The sequence below is a fragment of the Furipterus horrens genome, unplaced genomic scaffold (genome assembly GCF_987537825.1).
Source record: "Furipterus horrens unplaced genomic scaffold, mFurHor1.1.pri manual_scaffold_7, whole genome shotgun sequence".
Classification (NCBI taxonomy): Eukaryota; Metazoa; Chordata; class Mammalia; order Chiroptera; family Furipteridae; genus Furipterus; species Furipterus horrens.
Genome location: NW_028327177.1, coordinates 85,119,499 through 85,138,734, shown reverse-complemented (window position 1 = coordinate 85,138,734; position 19,236 = coordinate 85,119,499).

Sequence of the window (19,236 nt, the reverse complement as noted above, 5' to 3'; positions counted from 1 at the left end):
TAGAGATTATGGTTCCTATTGGTATTTTAGACCTTGGGTCTAGAAACAGCTATTCAGGAAAACCCTGGGAGAAAATCTGCAGAATTGAAAATGCAGTCCTCAGGCATTTTTATCAGGTGAGCTTCCCAAATACCATTCTACAATGTTACCACTGAGACGTCTGAGAGCAGCTGTAGCCTCAGGAGTTGCTGGATGTAAGTTAGGAGAGGCAAATTTCGCCATGAGAGACTCAAGTTTCTACCTGGGGTTCACACCTTGAACCTAGTGGTAAGGATGTCAGCCAGCACTGGTGACATATAGCTTTTTTGGTTTTGTTTGCAAACTATCCTAATGAAATAATTAAGGTTATGCACAAAGATTTGCAGACAAGTATGGTCATGTTAGCATTATGTATAATGGTAACACATTGCCAATTACCTAAATATTAAACATAAATATAAATGAGTTATGCGTTATATTTTCCTTATTTTTGCTTATATGGTTTTTTTCCCATTTTGCTACAAAATTTTTATTTAATTAAAAGTGTTTTTAAAAATTAAGTGATATTAAACTCAGTTAGATAAAGAATATGCAGGAGAGTAGTTGCTAATAAGTATTTCATAATCTTTGAACTAGTGTAACAGACCCCCTGGGCTGCTCCAACTGAAACAGAACCCACGGGCTGTTTAGTTAGGGGCCCGATTGCCCGCCGCCAAAATTATTACTCTGAATACCAGAGTTTGGTGAAAAGAAAAAGAATTGTTTATTTGCACATAGTTCTGCCTCCCCCTCCCAGACCTGGTCAGTCATAGAAAAGTCAGAAACACTGTTTCCCTACTTCCTAGGCACAGTTCAGATTTTCCAGTAGCTTCCAATCACTCAATTCTGATTGGGGAGGTCCTTTCTGTGCTGTGGTGCCCTCCAGCTCTCAATGTAGAACCGCCTGGATTCTCAGCCTCTTTGTAAACTGCCTCCTTCCTGCAAACTGCATGGATCTCCTCTCCTTCTCAAAACTGCATGGTGAGAGCCTCTTCTTAAAGCAGCCTGGAGACCCCCTCCTCCAAGCCACATGGAGGGAGCACTTCTTAAAGCAGCCTAGAGGCCCCCCCTTAAAGCAGCCTGGAGAGACCCGCTCTTCCAAGCCACATGGAGGGAGCACACCAGCTAAAATGTCCGCAGCTGCTTATATATCCCTCTGACAGTCGGTGTTGCAAGCAGTTCTGACCATTCACAGAACCCTATGCAGGCTCTGCAGGCTCCTTCCGTACCATCCCACAGTTCAAGACCCCTCCCATCTTCCTGAGCCTTGGAAGTAAAGCGGATCTTTGTGCAACAAAGTTTCCAGCCACTAGCCCCAGACATGCACAGGCATCCTGAAAGCTGCTTCCTTTTTCCTATCTCCCAGCTGCAAACTCTGGGGTTTGTTTTTGGACTCTCCTGTTTCTGTAACACTAGAGCTTCAGGATGGGGCTGGGGAGGTGTCGAGAAATGAGTCATCAAAATGGAGATTTTTGGTCAGTATAAATATTGAGTTTCTGTTGAGGTCATTTTGTTCCCAATCATCCCAAATTATCATTTTACAAAGTGCTAATTGAGGTTGAGGGCCTTCTGTTCTGAGAAGTAAACATCTTCTCTAGTAAATTTTTCCCTGACTTGTGGGTGTATGTTTCTCTCTCTGTCTCTGACATATAATCTTCTGAAATCCCTTATTCCTCCCAGTAAGATTTAAAATAGGATACTATGTTATTATACCACACTCAAAAATTTTCACAGTATTTGAAGGAAGGAAAGACCCTCCAAGATTATCCCTCCTGTTGCTTCTCAATCTTTAATGTGCACACAAACCACCTGGGGTTCTTATTAAATGCAGCTTCTGATTCAGCAGATCTGGAGTTGGGCCTGAGATGCTGCATTTCTAAAAAACTCCCACATGATGTCATGCTGCTGGTCTAAGGATCACACCTTGAGTGGCACACCTTGTTCTCAAATGTCACCATATATTTGAGTCACCTCAGAGTTGTTAAAATACTGATGTCTGTTTTTCATGTCCAGAGATTCTGATTTCACTAATGTAGGGTGCAGCCTGGACAGTGGGTGCACTATAGCAACTAACAACAACAGTTAGTAGCTATACATAGAAGATTTTAAAGAAATGGTAGCATATTTTTCTTGAAGTATACACATACAATAAGTGTACAGAATGTACTGTAATCCCAAGAAAAAAGAGAATAGATGTTTATACATACAGCCCAGGTTGCTTTCTGTCAGGTAAAATCCCCACTAACGGACAACTGCTACTTACTGGGTACTTACTATGTACCAGGAACTTTGCTAGAAGGCACCTATATTTCACCTAACTTTAAGACAATTTCTGGGGTAGGCATCATTATACCCATTTCACATTTTACACTAAAAAATTTAAGTGATTGCCCAAGCCAACACTATCAGTGAGAGGCAAAGCTGGGATTCAAAACCAAGTCTGTCTGATGGCAAAGTGTATTTTATTATTTTTTAACAGCTTTGAGAAAATATTGACGTACAATAAACTGCCCAAATTTAAAGGGTATGATTTGATGAGTTGTGGAATATGTCTACATCTGTGACATCATCACCACAATAAAAAAAGGCCTCTACCCACTGCCCCTAAATTTTTTTTTTACCTTTTGTCATCCCTCTGTCCTTGTCCCCAACCCACACCCAGGTAAACACCACCTTTCTGTCAGTATATCTTGGTTTGCATTTTCTGGAGTTTTATATAAATGGCATCAGGATGTGTGCCATTTTTAGCTGCTTTCCATGTTGTTGAGTGTATCAATGGTTCACTCCTCTTTATTTCTGAGTAATAATATTCCATTGTATGGATGTACCACAATTTGTTTATTCACCTGCTGATGAACACTAGAATTGTTTCAACTTTGAGATTATTACAAATAACACTGCTATAAGCATTCATGTAATAGTATATTTGGGTGGATATGTGCTTTCATTTCTTTTGGGTAGATACCTAGGAGTGAAATGTATGGGTCACATGTTATCTGTATTTAACTTTTTAAGGAACTTCCAGATTGCTTTTCAAAGTGGCTGCATCATTTTACATTCTCTCCAGGAGAGTAGGAGAGTTCCAGTTGCGCCAAATTTTTGCCAACATTTGGTATTACTTAGTCTTTTTAATTGTAACAATTCTGATGGACACCTTGTTGTGGTTTTAATTTGCATTTCCCCAGTGACTACTAATGATGCTGAGCATCTATTTATGTTATTATTTCAAGTGTAAAATTTTACATTCAACATTAGTGTTTCTCAAACAAATATGACATGATTATTTTAAGTGGAAAAATAAAATAATACCAATCCCCACACTTTACTTAAATAACAGTAATAGTGATATTTACTTTATTATAATATTAATAAAATGTAATACAAAACCAGGAAAACATTTGTTACTTACAAATATGATATGACTATAAAAGTTAAATCCAAACAAAACAAAAAATGATGAAACATGATGTTTGCTAACCCTAAGTCATCACTTGCAAATTTCCTTGAGTCATCAATATAGTACTGCATGATATTATATGGCCTTCCTTTGGCAGGAATTCATAATTTATGTATAAGGTCTGCCTTCACTCTTTAGCTGGTGTCAATCAAAGTAGTTCTTCCTGGCTCTGACACAGTCGTGAACACCAATGCAAACGTGGGCACCAGCATTGCATGGCAATACTGGGTTATAAAGAGAACCAGATGATTCAAAACACATTTATATTGTTTTTTATTAGATTTTCATCCAACTGAGAAGCACAATATTGAAATACCCTCACAGTAGTTATTCCCTGAAGACAGGACTGTGACACCAGATCAGAGTTTGGGATACCCCATAGTTATAAAGTCTCCATACTGTGATATAGTGACCTGTGCTGTCTTGACCTGACCACACATTCTGCTTGCACCCTGTGTCCAATACTCCTTGCATTGTCCCACATGATAATGACTCTTCCAACAATTTATATGTCATTGTGTCACTGATTCCCCTTCCCACCACAGATTTCTGGATGAGGAAACAGGCTGAGAACTCTAGGTAAGCCCTCCCATATTCATATAAAAGAAACTTGTGTTGTCAAGACTAAAGTCAGTTCATCCAAGTTGAGATTATATATATTTTTCCTTTATCACAACTTCCCTGGCATTAGTACTGGGAGAAACATTCTGGAGGACACACAAACCTGGAGCTTTTTAACTAGCTCTTCTTATAATCAAACAACCAAATGTTTCCACCCATTTTATTTCCACTAATCCAAAACAGACTCAGTGCCCTTTTGCCTATAATTCATGCCTATCCTCTTCAGTAGGACACACAAAGTCCTGGGCACGCAACTTGGTATGACACAACCCACCTGCCACCCACATGTAGCTACTGCCCATCATATAAAAACAGGGACCCCTTTTTCCCTCATTCTTTCAGACAAACCCTGGTGTTTTTATAATCACACCAGCTTTCAGTACCCTCCACACATTCACATATGTCATTACACATGCTACATTTTTTTCCAGGTGGAACTTTTCAAATAAAGCTTTAAATACAATTTCAACAAAACCATGACACCTGTCATTTGTTGAGCTTTTGTTTCAGGCCAGGCATTATGCTAACAACTCACATGTGCCTCATTGCCATGCCATGTCTCTGTGAGGCAGATACTATCCTATTTCCATTGGGAAAATAAGCAATGAGTTCAGAGTGACAATTTTACACAGCTAATAAGTAGTGTAGCCAAGAATCAAACTTAGTCTTTTAACTGCCAGCAACACATGCTGCTATTACCTCGGAGAGGTCATTCCCAATTTCTGCTAGCTGTAGGAAATAGATCCTTCCTCTAAAACGTCATAGCCCTTCAATTATTTCTCTTACTCTACTTAGCACTTCTGACCTTGCACTGTCTTGACTTGTGAGTCTCATACAGGACTTAGCACACTGCTGTACCCATAACAGACATTTAGTAAAGGTCTGGGGGCTGGCCAAATGGCTGGATGGGTAGGTATGTGGATGGAGGGGACCCAGTTGCTTTTGTCTTCCCAGCATCCTTATTTCCGGAACTGGCACCTACCACCATTACCACCTATTCCATAACTGGTCAATCATCCTGTCCGCTCCTTTCTCTGGTCACATGAAAAAAATGATTCCTAAATTTTCCTGAAATAATAATTAATCCAGAGGGATCAGTTTATCCAAGCAGACTTATCTTCTGAAGTCTTACATGAACAATGGCAAACAGAAGTACCTCTTCCTTCTGGAATGGCTTAACTAGGACAATGTGACTCTGAAATAATTTTTCCTCACCTTGAGGAGAGAACCTGCATGTTGGATGAGGGAATCATTTGAACGCTGAATTCAGCCAGCTGTGCCTGAAGCATGAAACCCCACTAGGCTTACTAGTTAAATGAGCCACACTTGGCCTATACTCATTTGAGTGCTGGCCACTTCAAATTTCAAATGTCCTAAAAAATATAAGAAACAAGTGTCTAGAAAAGGACAATCTTATTTACATAAATTATAACTCTTTGTATTATTATTATGAAATGAGTGATGGCACATGAGAAAGGTAGACATGACACATGACATTTATGGAATCTGTCATCATGCACAGGTCAAATATCATTTCACAGAGCTAAGATGCCATGGCCTTCACAGGAGTTTTCTCCTCTAGTCTTTTATTTATATTCTTATGCATTAAAAAGAGCAATCGATATTCTCACCTAAATGTAAAGTCCAGAATTAAAGCTGATTTCAAGGTAGACTCAAACAATACCATCAAGGACCTGGTTTCTCCCTTTCTCTTCAACCTGATTCTTCCCTTGTTGCCTTTACCCTCAGGCTTTATATGGTGGGTGCTTGGTGGCTCCAACCTCTCTCTTGATTGATGCAAAAGGCTGTAGCAGTTCCAACCTCACCTCCTGATACTGCACCATACCAAGAAGAAAGAAGAGAAACATGGATGTGAGAAGCATCGATCCACTGCCTCCCATACATGCCCTGACTGGGACTTGAAACCACAACCTTTTGGTGTATGGGGTGATGCTCCAACCAATTGAGTCCCCCGGCCAAGGCAAGAAGGATCTCTTCCTATAGCTCATACAACAGAACTTGTATAACTGAGGTTGTCAGTCTCCAATAATCACATGACTAAAAAGGGTAAAAGGACAGGATGAGTATACACAGAGAGCAAGAGAGAGAATGGAGCACAAGTATGGTAAAAATTTAAATCTGGGTGTGGAAAGTATTTAGGTGTTCACTTCAATGTATGACCTTTTTCAATAATTCTATATATCTGTAATTTTTATGATAAAATGTTGATGGAAAAAGAAGGTATGGAGGTTATTAGTGGTACCCACCAAGTATTCAGTTCTCTGCCTTCAAGACACATGGTAAGTTTATTCTTCCCTTATTCTTCGAATTTTGATGTGGACAAGTGACTAGCTTTGGTCTGTGAGATGTGACTAGTGTTTATTCGGAGAGAAGCTCTGTAGGTTCTTTGTTGCAGAGATCAAGGAAGCATATATTGAGATGAAGGCTCCCGCAACCTGGGTCTCTGAGAGACTGTACAGGAACAACCCCAGGCAAATCACAATGGGTATACAGCTACACAAGAAATAAACCTTTCTTGTTATAAATCTCTAAGATTTGAGGGCTGTTTGTTATAGCAGCAACACTTAGATCATCCTGATTGATATAAAATTGATGATATGCAGTGAAAACAATACTACTCCATCCACAAAGTTTTAACTCCTAGATTATTCCTAAACAGGAGAATTCAAGTACACACTTAGAACAAGCTATATTGATTTTCTTTTTATTTCAAGTGATCAGTTAGATCATGACCCAACACCAAACACAATGTGCTCACTCTTTTAAGTTATTTGTGCTGTTAAGTAATATTGGGAAAACCACCTTAATTGCTGTATTTCATTTTCTTTTGTCCTCCAATAATGCATCCAAATGGTGTCAGAGCAATAGGCAAGAACCTTAGTACAATGCTAGAGTCTGCCCCATTAGTTGATTGCCTGTGACTCAGAAGGGGCACATGAGCAGCCAGCAGCACATTGTTAGGCAGATCACTGCCCATTATATGTAACTGTTAGACAAAGAAAAGTGACAAATGTACCTGTCCCTGGGAAAGTTTTCAAGAAGTTGTAATAGTAAAGTGGAATTGGAGTGCATTCACCAGCAATATCAACCAAAGAGGTAAATGACTTCTCTACACTACTCAAAGGAAGTCTTTCTAAACTACTCTAAATCCATTGCATCTACTCCACAATCATTCCCTGAATGGCAAGTGGCACTTGGTAGGTCAGTATGGGATTTTAAAAAGTAACTTAATGAACTATCCAAAGAGAAATAATTTAAAAGTGAGGAAGTGAACTTCTGGCCAAGATGGAGACCTAGACAGACACACTGCGTCTCCCTCCACAACTAAGAAGAAATACAACTACCTCAAAACTAGAGACAACCAGTAGTTCCAGAAAATCCAGCTGCATGGAAGTCCAGCAAACAAAGATATAAAGAAGAAATACACACCCATACAGAAATCATTCTAAAATTAAGCACTATTGACTTCCGGCAAAGATTGAGGCCTAGATGGACGCGCTTTGTCTCCCTCCACAACTAAGAAGGAATACAACTACCACAAAACCAGAAGTAACCTGAAGTTCCAGAAAATAAAGCTACATGGAAGTCCAACGTGTGAAATTATAAACAAGTGGTGCTTGTCCAGATGGGTAGGAGGGGCGAAGCCAGGGTGGAGAGGTCAAGCTGTGCTGGTGGCAGCAGCTGCATCAATGGTGGTGGGACAGTGGTAAGTACAGATACCCATATTTAAGAGGAGGCGAGAAGCAGCTGGGAGCACCCCAGATGCAGACCAAACCTGTAAGCTCACGATTCCAACGCTGGGGAAGGCAGACCCCCATTGCCTTAGACTGTGAGGGTTGGAAGGCATAGGGATGGAGGAGGAGGCTCCCAGTCTCTCAGAAGAGAATGAAGGGCAGGAATCCATCTGGGACTCCCGCCCTCACACAAAATGCCATAGTATGGTGAGAAGGGTCACCCAGTAGTGACAAGTGCATGGGACTCCACCCCCTATAGTGTGAAAGGTGTGACAGCTCCACCCAGGAAGCAAAGGTAAACACAAAACTGTCAGGATGGCAGAGATCATGATAGAGATCCTGGTAATGCAACTGACCAGCTAGCAAATATCTAATCTAACAGCTCAGCAGATAGAAAATCTTCCTGAAGCACAGTTCAGAGCTTTGGTTATACAAATGCTTACAGACCTGACAGCAGATTTTAAACAAGATGGGGGAGGAATGAAAGCTAGTCTTGCTGAAATGAATAAAAACACATACGAAACTACTGGTGAGGGAAAGAAATCCAGGGATCAAAACAACAAATAAGAACATAGGGAAGGAGCAATCAACCAGTACAGAAAGAGGAAACAAAAAGTGAGGAAAATGAGAAGAGGCTCAGAAACTTATCTGACAACTATAAGCAGGCCAACATCTGAATCGTAGGGCTGCCAGAAGGTGAAGGAAAACTAGAAATTAAAAGATTATGTGAAAAAATAATGAAACAGAACTTCCCTAACTTGGGGAAGGAAATTAACTTACAGGTCCAGAAGCACAGAGAGCTCCAAAAAAACTGGACCCAGGGAGAACCACTCCAAGACACATGATAATCAAAATGTCAAAAATTAAGGATAAAGAGAGAATCTTAAAAGCAGCAAGAGAGAAGAAGAGAATTAATGTACAAAGGGGTCCCAATAAGACTGTCAGCTGATTTCTCAAAAGAAACTCTGCAGGCAAGAAGGGACTGGCAAGAAATATTCAAAGTAATGAAAAGCAGAAACCTACAGCCACGATTACTTTATCCAGCGAAGCTGTCATTCAGAATAAGAGGGGAGATAAAGTGATTCCAGGACAAAGTAAAAGTGAGGGAGTTCATTAGATCCAAACCACTGTTACATGAAATGTTAAAAGGACTGGTTTAGGAGAAAGAGGATCAAAACTATGAACATGAAAATGAAAACTGTATCACAACAACCAACATCAGAAGCTAGGAAATTGAAACAAAGGCAAAGTAAGTAGGCAACGAGAGTGGGAAAAGAATTATAGGTATGGGGAACATTTTGGGGAGAGGTCAGCAGAGGGGGGAAGGGGTAAAGGGAGGGAGATGGTAGATGGTACAGGAATTAATAAACATAGTAGGAGGGAGTGGAGTAGATAGGAAGATGTTGAGAAGAACTATATGAACATGGGCATGGACTAAGTGGGGGAGGACAACTGGAAGAGGAGGGTCACTGGGTGGAGGGGAACAGAGGGAAAAGAAATTGGGACAACTGTAATAGCATAATCAATAGAGCATATTTTTTTAAAAAGTGAAGTAGTTATCCAGAGTCCAAATTCAATGTGGAAAAGATTCTCTGAGGACAGAGAAAAATAGGTAAATGTCCTGCTGTATAGACCTCTATTTTTTGTCAGAAAAGGATCACAGAATTTCTGGTTAATGATGAATCCATGTTGACTACAGCATGGGAGTGACTCACACTCACCTTTGAGGCCCCACCCCCTGTGTCACCTCTCAGCAATTCCTTCAGCAGGTATCTGAAACCTTTGTATTTGTCTGCATTGACTTAGCAGCCATAGGGTTTTGGGTAAGTTACCAAAAATCTCTGAGCCTCAGTTTCCCCATCTATAGAATGGAAATAAGGCTGTTGTAAAGATTAAACAAAATCAAAATAAAAGTGCTTAGCAAGTCTTGGCACATAGTAAAAGCTCAGTAAATGTTTAGTAGTTATAATTGTAACTTTTATGTCTTTCTTTTACATGTGTGTCTTTCTGTGTGTTGGCTAGCCTTTTCCCTTTTAACTCTTTCAGGGCTCAAGTTATTCTTTTCTTTCTTCCTTAATTCAAGGATAGTGAACTATGTGCCAGGCACTATCCTCTAGGTCTGTGACAATGATGGATGAGACAGATTTCCTTGTTTTCAGTAGACAAAACATAGAATATAATGTGATCAGAATGTAGGCTGTTGTACCATGAAGGAAGGGCACCAGAGCTGGTCTGGGTTCTGGCTCTCCTACCCTATGGAACTGATATTTGAATGGCATGCTCTCTGCAGGCCCAGCTAAACCCCTAACAGGACCAAAAACACCACTCTACCTGCATGTGTTAGGAAACTAAAGTAAAACTCCTCACCTAGCTTTCAGGGCTATGAAAACTGGCCTGAGGGAAGAGCTCTGGGAGGCACAGGTAAACTCTAGACTTGAAGGCACTGGGCCTGGTGCTTAAGATAGGCATAGTTTTATTGCTTATGTATTGGACATATGCATACCAAAAAAACACAAAGATAGAACTTCTATTTTTTTTTAAATTTAAGTGTATTTTATTGATTATGTTGTTACAGTAGTGCAAATTTATTTTCCTTTTGCTCCCCTCTTCCCAGTACCTCCGTTCCCTCCAGCAATCCCACCCCCCCTTAGTTCCTGTCCATGGGTCGTGCATATAAGTTCTTTGGCTTCACCCTTTCCTATATTATTCTTAACTTCCCCCTGTCTATTTTGTACCAACCAATTATGCTTCTTAGTCCCTGCACCATTTCCCCATTTCTCCCCCTTCTCCCTCCCAGCTGATAACCCTTCAAATGATCCCCATACCTATGATTCTGTTGCTGTTCTTGTTGTTTGCTCCATTTGTTTTTGTTTTTATTTTTTATATTCAGTTGTTGATAGTTGTGAGTTTGCTGTCATTTTAATGGTCGTAGTGTTGATCTTTTTTTTAAATAAGTCCCTTTAACATATCACATAATAATGGCTTGGTGATTGTGAACTTCTTTAGCTTTATCTTGTCTGGGAAGCACTTTGTCCTTCCATTCTAAATGATAGCTTTACTGGTTAGAATAATCTTCATTATGGGTCTTTTATTTTCATCACATTGAATACTTCTTGCCAGTCCCTTCTTGCCTACAAAGTTTCTTTTGAGAGATTAGCTGATAATCTTATAAGCATCCCTTTGAAGGTAACTCTCTGCTTTTCTCTTGCTGCTTTTAAGAGTCTCTCTTTATCTAGAATCTTTGGCATTTTAATTATGATGTCTTGGTGTGGTCCTCTTTGAGTCAAGCTTGTTTGGGATTCTCTGTGCTTCCTGGACCTATATGTCTATTTTCTTTACCAAATTTGGGAAGTTTCCCTTCATTATTTTTTCACATAAGCTTTCAATTTCTTGCTCTTCTATTTCTCCTTCTGGCCACCCCTATGATTAGGATGTTGGTATGTTTGAATTTGAGGTTCCTATGCCTCTCCTTATTTTTTTTCAATCCTTGTTTCCTCATTCTGTACTGGTTGACTGTTTTTTTCTTCTTTATGTTCCAAATCATTGATTTGAATCCCAGTTTCCTTCTCTTCACCATTGGTTTTGTGTGGATTTTTCTTCATTTCATTTAGCATAGCCTTCACTTCTTCCCTTATGTGTTTGCCATAGTTAAGCATATCTGTCAAGACTGTGAGCATCTTTATTACCAGGGATTTGAACTCTACATCTGTTAAGTTGGCTATCTCCTCATCTGTTAGATTGGCTATCTCCTCATTTCTTAGTTCTCCCACTGGAACCTTGATCTGTTTCTTTTTTAGAGCTATAGTTCTCTGTCTCCTCATCTTGACAGGCTCCTGTGTTTGTTTGTCTCTGTGTCGTAGGTAGAGCTGTCACACCTGTTACATTATAAGGGGCGGAGCCTTAGGTATTCATCAGTACAGGGCGACCATTTCACCACGTTGTGGCGCTGTGTGTGTGGGAGGGGTCTGAGAGGGAACAATTCCGCTTGCTAAGCACTCGCCCCTTTTCCAGGCACTACTCCCACTTCTGTATGGACCTGGTGCCTCTCTAGCTGTTGCCCTGGCTGTTGTTCCCAGAGTGTGTGGGTCTGTGGATGTTCTAGGACTGTGGGGGCCCTATAAACAAGCAGACTCTGCTGAGAGACCAGCAGTATCTGCCTGTACCCCAACCTCCACTGGTTTGCACAGTCAGAAGCAATGAGGCTTTATTGTCCCCGGTGCTAGGACTGTGAGGTGTACGGTCTGGTCTGCTGCTGGGAGTGCTCCCCAGGAGTTCCTCTTGACATTTTTAATGTGTGACAGCTTTCTGCTGGCCTGCACTGCCGCTGCTGTGCCCCCACCACACTGCATCGTTTCCGCCCTGACTGCGCCTCCTACCTCTCTGGATGAGTATTTCTTCTTTATATCTTTGTTTGTTGGGCTTTTATGCAGCTTAATTTTCTGGTACTTCTGGTTGTCTCTAGTTTTGAGGTAGTTGTATTTTTTCTCAGTTGTGGAAGGAGATGCAGGGTGTCTGTCTAGGCCTCCATCTTGGCTGGAAGTCCCCCCAAATTTTCAGACAACAATTCCAATTGCTGTCTGTCCACCTTTCTGCAGTTTCCACAATAAACTTTTCTTATTGCATGCTTGTGTCATAAAGCTTCACTGGACAGTCTCCCTGTGTTTCCACCTGAATGTAATGCTTCAGCTAAACCTGAATATGATGTTATCGTGAGCATATATCTTAATTTGGTTTGGATAGTCCTGCTTTTTGCCTATTGTCCAAGTGTAATTGTTAATAACATTACCTTTCATTTTCAAAGGTGGCTCAGCTTTGATAGTAAATTATAATTATACATTCAACCTAATTTTAGTAAATTTCTCTAAAATTAAAAAAAAAAGTTCAAGGGTATTTGATGCTGAAAATTCCTTAAAATTATGAGAGTCAAACTCATTTTCATTATTAATACCATTGATTGATAGAATCATAGTGTTAATAAAATTATACACTATTTATTAAAAAGCAAATATGCTAGTCATTATACTAGGGACTTTCCTTATTTTATTTCATATATAAACTTCATAGTTTCAGTTTGACTACTTTTCACAGATGTGGAAATGAAGCACAAAGCATGAAAGTGGCTTGCTGAGGAATTGTCAAGAGGTAAGTGGAAATACGCTGTGGTGCGGGGGGAACAAAGGCATGGTACCCAGAGGAATGGGGAAGATGATAGAAGAGGCAGGCAAATAGGGACAGAGCTGAAACAATGAAGTCTGCTTGGTTCAAGGCCAGTCATACTCCTTGGTTAGCACCTTGCAGAGGTTGAAACAGTGATGCTTCTTGGCTTTGGAGCTTCAGTCAAACATTCAGCTGCCCAGATGCTTAAGTGAAGCCCGGAAGTTCACTGATCCTAGAACACTGTGATGCAAACCTTTGCAGTAATGATGTTTCTTCTCATCTCAACTATTCATCTCCCAACCCCCCACTCAGCTCTGTGCCATCTCTCAAGAGCTCTCTACAGCAATATCAAATTATAAAGATAAGCATGGTTTTTCAAATCCAAGTATTATCAAAAATGAATTTGAGAGTTGTCATGGCCTACAAAATCCCAGATATGGCTCAGTTGCCAAAGACAAATTTCCTACCTCCTGAGATTAGTCTACACTAAAATTAAGCATGGTCAGTGAATCTGAGCACTGGGAGGTTGGTTCCAATCTCCCTTATCACATTGTTCACATTCTCATGGTCGCTAGCACAGGAGTCTCATTTCCGACATCATGATTAATCAGATCTTTCCAGGTTTTCACTACTAATCTCATCTTCATAAAGTTTAATTTAATGAAATTTAAAGTAATACTGCCCTCTTGTGCCTCATTGCACAAGGGGACTTTTGGGGAAAGATTTATTTTTAATTAAAAATAAAATTTATAATTGCACATTTATTATTAAACATTATGCTGGGGAAGGGAGGGCATATTTCTTGTTTATCTCCCTTCATCATTTATCCCAGTCTTTGCTACATTGGTTTACATCATTGATAATTGCTGGCCACGGAAATCAACTTTTAGGGCCAACTTCAATGTAAATCCACATGTGATTATTTTAAAGTAGCATATGGACGGAAATAGCAAACAATGAATCCAGGCTGCTGGGAAATGAGGAGTGCAGGAGAAACTGAGTAAGAAATAAGGAAATGAAAGAAAGTTATTAAATAGACTTGCCACAGCTGGCTTAGGGATTTCAATGGACTTGGTTAATGGGAAAAACAATCATAGAGAGCCCTTTAATTGCTTTCCTGCTGAGCTCATTTCTACCTCTTTATGCCTGCAGAGATTAATTAGGAGCCCCAATTACAACCTAAAGCTAAACTCAAAAAGACAGATCATATATATATATATATATATATATATATAATTTATTTGTTTGTTTATTTATTTATTTTTAGAAAGAGGGGAAAGGAGAAAGAGAGGGAAAGAAACATCACTGTGTGGTTGCCTCTCACTCGTGTCCCCAACTGGGGACCTGACATGCAATGTAGTCATGTGCCCTGACTGGGAATCGAGCCAGCAACACTTTGCTCACAGGTCAACACTCAATCACTGAGCCACAGCAGCCAGGGCTATATATATATATATATATATATATATATATATATATATATATATATTTTTTTTTTTTTTTTTTTTTTTTTTTTTTTTTAATGGTGGCATGCTCCAGAGACTTCTGACCAGTGTGGCTCATAAAATCAATTGTCAGCGACTCTGGTTTGCAAAAAAATTACTTGTGAGTAATAAGTAATGTAAGTGCAGAACCTAACATCAAATAATACAGAAATTGCCACTTTTTGAGTCTTATTTCTAGCTCAAAAATTAGGTCTTATATTTTTCTCTTGAATAGCCACTACTCTGCGCTCATGGAAAAAACTAATATGAAGGAAATTTATCCTGAAAACCTTAGATATTACATAAATCACCAAAAAAGAAAGGATACAGCCATGCTGATTTCTAAGATACAGTGAAGAGACAGGGGCTGCATAGACACATCTGGAGGTGTGCTTATTATTCTTCCAGGGACAGAGCTTCCAAGATTGTTCCATTTCCATTTGGCTTTCTGACTTCAGCGTCCATCTCTGTGATTATCTCAGAAGGTGGGTGTGTTGGCCAGTGATTGATATCTGAGGACTGGGTACATAGCAGGGGAGCCTACTTTTCCCCTCCCTTACCCATCCCATCTTAGGCTGTACTTCATTTTCTGATGATCTCTTTTCACCAAGTTCAGAAGTTTTGGCTTTGCCTAAGGCTCTAGACATTCCTGATATCTTGAACTACTGAGGAGCCCCCTTTTGCTTTATCTTCTATTCACCTTTTTGTTTGTTTTGTTTTAAACATTGTGCCCCCTGCTGGTCTGTGTCACCCACAACCGCATTAGGGTTCCACAACAGACAAGCAAAACTGAGATCTGAGAGGTTATGACAGAGTCGACTCACCTAGTTTGGAAGGTTTCCCTGAGGAATTTGCACTCTCCCCGAGGAAGAGGGTCCTGAGGGTGGGTAGGGGAAGAGGAGGGGGGAAGGAGAGGAGGATTATTTCCAATGGGAGGCATAGCAAAGGTGAAAATCAGAGTAAAATAAAGAGCTCAGTGTGTTGAGAGAATTTATAAAATTAGAGTTAAAAGCAAATAACTATAGGAGGGTGACAGTGTCACAAGATGAGATGGGGAAGGTACATTTTATGCCAATTTTCAGGAAAGAGTAAGAAGTCTTATGACCATTATACTATCAGGCTCCTCCTTCTTGATCTTTGGTACCCTATTCTTGAGGCACACAAAAATATGTTCCTGGCAATTCTCTCCACTCATCAAAATTACATCACAACCATGCAGCTGATGAAACTCAGTCACATGGAAAGGTAACTACAAAGGCTTGGTGAGTCACACCAGTTTCTGAAGTCTTAGTAGACTAGAGAGCCCATAGAATCTGTAGATGACCTGACTTCAAATTCAGGGCTTCACACCTGGGAGCTGGCCCCAGCTGCAGACCAGATCCATTGGCTCTTGATTCCAACACCCGGGAAGGCAGACCCATTGGGAGGCAGCCCTGTTCCTCAGCGGAGAGTAACAGCAGGAATCCATCTTGGACCCCTGCCCCCCATGCAAATCGCCACAGTGTAGTGAGAAAGGTTGCCAGGTTGTGACGAGCACACGGGGTTCTGCCCACTATAGCGAAGGAGGTGTGACAGAGCCCTGCCTAAGAAAGAAAGATAAACAAAATGGTCAGAATGACAGAATTAATGATTGAAATACCAATCACACAGCTAACAAAAAAACAAATAAAAACCTTGACCAATGAACAAATAGCAAATCTTTCCAAGGCTCAGTTCAGAGCTATAGTTATAAGCATACAGACTTAACAGCGTGGCTGAATCAGGACAGAGAAGGAATGAAGGCTAGTCATGCTGAAATGAACAACAATACATACAAGACAAGTGGTGAGGAAGGGAAAGCCATGGATCAAATTAACAAATCGGAAAATAGGGAGGGAACAAACAGTCAACCAGTGCAGATAGAGGAAACAAAAAGTGAGAAATATGATGAGAGGCTCAGAAACCTCTGGGACAGCTATAAGCAATTAACCATTTGAATTATCAAATTGCCAGAGGGTGAAGAAGAAGAACTAGAAATAGAAAAATTATGTGAAAAAATAATGAAGCAGAACTTCCCTAACTTGAGGAAGAAAATGAACTTACAGGTCCAGGAAGCACAGAGAGTTCCAGATAGGCTGGACCCAGGTAGGCCCACACCGAGACACATTATAATCAAAATGTCAAAAATTAAAGATAAAGAGAGAATCTTAAAGGCAGCAAGAGAGAAGAGAAGGATCATGTACAAAGGGGTCCCAATTAGACTATTAGCTGATTTCTCAAAGGAGATTTTACAGGCAGGAAGGGACTGGCAAGAAATATTCAAAGTAATGAAAATCAAAAACCTACAACCACGATTACTCTATCCAGCGAAGCTGTCATTCAGGATAAAAGGGCAGAGAAAGTGTTTCCAGGACAAAGTAAAAGTGAAGGAGTTCATCAGATCCAAACCCCTGTTATACGAGATGTTAAAGGGACTGGTTTAGAAGAAGGAGGATCAAAACTATGAACATTAAAATGAAAAATGTATCACAACAACCAACAGCAGAAGCTAGGGAAATGAAACAAAGGCAAACTAACTAGGCAACAAGAAGGGAAAAAGAATTATAGGTACAGGGAACATATTGGGGGGAGGTCAGTAGGGAGGGGGAAGGGGGAAAAGGGAGGGAGATGATGCAGAAATTAAGAAGCATAGTAGGAGGGAGTGGAGTAGACAGAAAGATGTTAAGAAGAACTATATGCACAACCAACAAGCATGGACTAAGGGGGGGGGAACAACTGGAGGGAGGGGAGGCGGGGGAAAGAAATTGGGACAACTGTAACAGCATAATCAATAATAAATAAAAAATAAATTCAGTGCTTCACATTGACCTTCAGTTTTCTCATCAGTCGTCGTCGGCAGCCGTCCGTCTCGAGAGACGATGGTGTAGCTTCTTAAGAGTCTATCTGCACCACCGAGAATGGCTGTGCAGTCCAACTCGGGAGTGACACGGTATCTGTCTCCTCCCGTGTTGAATCGACATCTTGTGATGACGCTGGAGTGTCCTCTCCAGTGAAGCTGAAGCTACAGAGCCTGGGCAGGGTGATATGGAGGGTCTGCTGTTGCCCATGCAGCAGACCCCCCCTCTCTTCGCAGCTGAAGGATCCAAGGGAAAGACGGAGTCAATACAGCTTGGCTTCAGGTGCGCCGCAGGAGTTGCCGGTGTTGACTACAACGTCAAACCGCCTTAGGGACTCCGGCTCCGGATTTTCTGTCGGGGTTTACTCCCTTAGCCTTTCCCCTGAAGAGGTATGCCGCAAGGCAGCGGAGGTTTTTTGGAGTCAGAGTTTTCCTTCTCTGATGTGCCCTGACTGGAAGATCGAACCAGCGACACTTAGCTCGCAGGCCGACGCTCAATCCACTGAGCCAAACCAGCCAGGGACATCTTTACTTTGTATCAAGAATATATAATAGTACCTTCCTCATGGAGCTTTTGTGGGGATTTAGCAAGATAGTGAAGCAAAACACTTATTACAATGCCTGGAGTATCATAGCAGGATAGTTTTACCATTTTGATCATGGGACAAAGCTTTAGGCAGAAAAAATAAATCCTGGTGGCATTTTAGGTGAGAATGAGCTGAAAAGGAATTTAGGGATCTGTCCTTTATTCATCTTGAAATCATGTGCAGATCTCCAACTTAGAACATTACAAAACAAGCTCTACAATTTTATGAAGCAAAGTGGAACACACTTCATAAACAAGTAGTCTGCCTTGGACAACAATGACAATACAGTATTTATTAGGGAGGGTGCACTGAAAGTGTTTCTTCTTTTTTTCTGACTGCCTTATATTTACTGATCTATTGGTAATGAGCATGAAAGGCTTTTGCAATTAAAAAAAGCCTTTTAAAAAATTTTAAATTTAAAAATATTCTTCAATAAATTTTTATAGGCTTGAACCCTTGTGATTTTTTTCTTTAAAAAATTTGCACCAGGGGGGGACCAAGATGGCCGCGGAGTAGGGACAGTGTTCTCAGCTCGCTCCTGTTAAGGACAGAATCCAGGAACAAATTCGGAGAGGAGTGAGTGACTGAGTGAGTGTGGATATCTGATAACGTGAATGGGGAGGAGATCGTGGGAGCAGCGTGGAGGGGGGTGGAGGGGTTTATCACAAACTGCAGGCTGAGTCATTCCGAGACTCTGTGTGTTTGCAGTATCAAGCCGGAGAGCTCACTAGCCCAGAGTGAATTCTTGTAGGGAGTTAGGGAGAGGATTTGGCCGAAAAAGCCAGAGGAGGGAGAGAACAGTGAACAACCAGGACTGGGAGAAACTGTGTGATCTGAGTCTAGAGGGAAACCTCCTCAGCTGCGACCTCCGACCGAAAGCTCGGCATCCCAGGCGCGCCCAGCACTTGTGCTAGGGCCCTACAGAACAAAGGAGCAGTTTTGGGGCAAGGAGAACAGCAGCACAGAAAAGCTGCTGCGGAACTCCGGACCGGGGGAGAACTGTGTTCTTGAAATCAGTGTTTGCTCTTTAGTCGCGCTAGAATCCCACAGAACAAAAGGCGGGTTTGGGGCTAAGAGAGAAATAGGACGTGCAGGGTGTGTAAGTAGGGAAGAGAGCGGAGGCGGAGGTTCTGGAGTGGAGACAGTTTTAGGGCAGGGAGAAGGGGCCGCAGGGAAAGGCTGCTGCGGAGCTCCAGACTGGCAGAGAGCCCGGGGGTAGGAGAGTGCTGCGCTGACCGACCACACTAGAATCCCACAGAACAAAGGGACGGTGCTGGGGCGG